Raw genomic sequence first — 2,994 nt, forward strand, 5'->3', positions numbered from 1 at the left:
TAGGATTGTAGTGAGTGTGTAGTTATAATGAGTGTGTGTTAGGATTGTAGTGAGTGTGTAGTTATAATGAGTGTGTGTTAGGATTGTAGTGAGTGTGTAGTTATAATGAGTGTGTGTTAGGATTGTGATGAGTGTGTAGTTATAATGAGTGTGTGTTAGGATTGTAGTGAGTGTGTAGTTATAATGAGTGTGTGTTAGGATTGTAGTGAGTGTGTAGTTATAATGAGTGTGTGTTAGTATTGTAGTGAGTGTGTAGTTATAATGAGTGTGTGTTAGTATTGTAGTGAGTGTGTAGTTATAATGAGTGTGTGTTAGTATTGTAGTGAGTGTGTAGTTATAATGAGTGTGTGTTAGGAGTGTAGTGAGTGTGTAGTTATAATGAGTGTGTGTTAGTATTGTAGTGAGTGTGTAGTTATAATGAGTGTGTGTTAGTATTGTAGTGAGTGTGTAGTTATAATGAGTGTGTGTTAGGAGTGTAGTGAGTGTGTAGTTATAATGAGTGTGTGTTAGGATTGTAGTGAGTGTGTAGTTATAATGAGTGTGTGTTAGGAGTGTAGTGAGTGTGTAGTTATAATGAGTGTGTGTTAGGATTGTAGTGAGTGTGTAGTTATAATGAGTGTGTGTTAGGATTGTAGTGAGTGTGTAGATATAATGAGTGTGTGTTAGGATTGTGAGGAGTGTGTAGTTATAATGAGTGTGTGTTAGGATTGTGATGAGTGTGTAGTTATAATGAGTGTGTGTTAGGATTGTGATGAGTGTGTAGTTATAATGAGTGTGTGTTAGGATTGTAGTGAGTGTGTAGTTATAATGAGTGTGTGTTAGGATTGTGAGGAGTGTGTAGTTATAATGAGTGTGTGTTAGGATTGTGATGAGTGTGTAGTTCACAGTTTTGTCTGAAACAGTATAAAGTTTATAGAAATAAAGAATGTATATGTGTAATATGACAAAAGGCATGAAGCAGACACAATGTTGGAAGATTAGTGTGTTCAGTGAACAGGTTTCTCTTTCTTCTTCACTTTCTCCTTGTTATTATTATATTCCTATCTAAGCAGTTTTCAGGTGCGAATGTCTGAGTGTGTTTATAATGTGATTAAATCACAACACAAAACACACACACAGCCCATTGTGTTACTTCCCGCAGCGCCGCTTGGGCTTGTGCATCCTTATCTTTTATTGAACTTTATTGAGAAAACTGTTTGTTTGGGGAAAAAATGCTTATCTCAAACAGTTCACTGTAGATTTAACTTAGCCTACGTTTGTGTGTGTGTGTTGTGTGTGTGTGTGTGTTGTGTTTCCTTTATCTATTTCCCTCTTGTCCTGCAGGTAATTGCTATTGGACTCGGCTAGAGAAAGAGAGAAAAATAGATGGAGCACTCAGCATCCTATCATGCTAGTAGCATCTTTCCTGTGAACACACACACACACACACACTTCAACACCCTCTCAAGTGCTTTTTAGAGAAATTTCACCATTACAATTGAACCAAAGAAAGTAATTTCGACACTTTGTGTGTGTGTGTGTGTGTAAATGAACCTGTACTGTTGTTTTGAAGCCTACTGAGAAAACACACACACACACACACACACTGGGATTCTGCTCAACCTCTTCTTATGTCTCTTTTTATTAGATGAAAGAGTGAATATGAAAACCGTATGTGTGTATGAAGGGTAGATCGGGACATAAGTGACATCATAAGATGGTTAGATTTTCAGTCATCTGAGATCAGCAGCTTCATCAGAAGTCATCCTCAGCAGTGTGTTACCATGGTCATGTTCACATTTCCTGCCTGTATTTAAATGTTTTGTAATTTGAGAGGGAAAATATCGCTGTTTAATTTTTTAAAATTTGTAAATATGGAGATATTGTGTATTTTGCAGCCATTTTATATTTTTATTATAATTTTTTTATCTTCACTTTAAAACCCTTTTGTAAAAAAAAAAATGTGTTTTTTAAATGCGCACAAATAAAAACTGTTATTTGTCAATTTGCTTGTTGTTTTATTTTGCATCTCAGGTTCATCCATCCATCCAACCACCCACCCATCCAACCATTTATCCATCCATCCAGCCATTTATCCATCCATCTATCCATCCATCCAACAATCCATTTATCCATCCATCCATGTATTCATCCATTCCTCCATTTATCCATCCATCTGTCCATCCATCCATCCATCCATTTATTCAACCATCTATCCATCCATCCATTTATTCAACCATCCATCCATCCGTTCATCCATCTATCCATCCATCAATTAATCCATCCATTGATTCATCCATCCATCCATCCATCCATCCATTTATTCATGCATCCATCAATAGATTCATTCATCTATCCATCCATCAATTTTTTGTTCTGCTTATTCTACACAGGGTTGTTGGATCCCCGGAGCACGAGGATGGACAGGATCACACACACACACACTCTTTCACACACTACCAACAATTTATAGATGACAATTCATGTTTTTCGACTAAGGGATGAAACTGAAGACCCCAGAAGAAACCTCCGAATCACAGAGAGAACATACAAACTCCACCATGCTGACCACTAAGCCACCATTCAGCCTGAGCATATTTTCCTAATAAATTAAGATCATATCTGTATGATAAATATGATCTTTACCTACAATTTGCATCAGACACTGTACTACATGCTGTTCCCATCATATTTACTGGCGTTATATAATATTGATGTATTTTTAAGTGTCCATCCATGTTTCCATGGATACAAACAAAAACTATGTGTCTTATAAGTCATGACTTCATGATAAAATATTATAAAGTAGAAACCACAAATTCCGAAAAAGTTCCTTCAAATAGATTTCTTTCTTGCGACTATTAAACACTTCTGTAGATTTGAGATTAATAATAATAATAATAATAATAATAATAATAATAATACTGCACAGTTTCTACTGTTTGCACTTCTGGTAGATGCTAAATGGCAGTTCATTGCTATGCAATGACAATAAAGTTCCATCCATCCATCCAT

General features: G+C 35.9%; 1 protein-coding gene across 2 annotated transcripts in view; it reads left to right on the top strand.

The window, feature by feature from the left end:
- The window catches only part of tmem154 (transmembrane protein 154), an 18,209-nt gene extending 16,778 nt beyond the window's left edge, over window positions 1-1,431 (top strand). For both annotated transcript variants that reach the window (XR_009204076.1, XM_058385225.1), the window contains one exon: window positions 1,324-1,431. The gene's annotated coding sequence lies outside the window, so the exon portion shown is untranslated. The remainder of the gene's footprint in view (window positions 1-1,323) is intronic.
- Window positions 1,432-2,994: the final 1,563 nt, after the last annotated feature.

Source organism: Hemibagrus wyckioides, linkage group LG29, assembly GCF_019097595.1.
Source record: "Hemibagrus wyckioides isolate EC202008001 linkage group LG29, SWU_Hwy_1.0, whole genome shotgun sequence".
NCBI lineage: Eukaryota > Metazoa > Chordata > Actinopteri > Siluriformes > Bagridae > Hemibagrus > Hemibagrus wyckioides.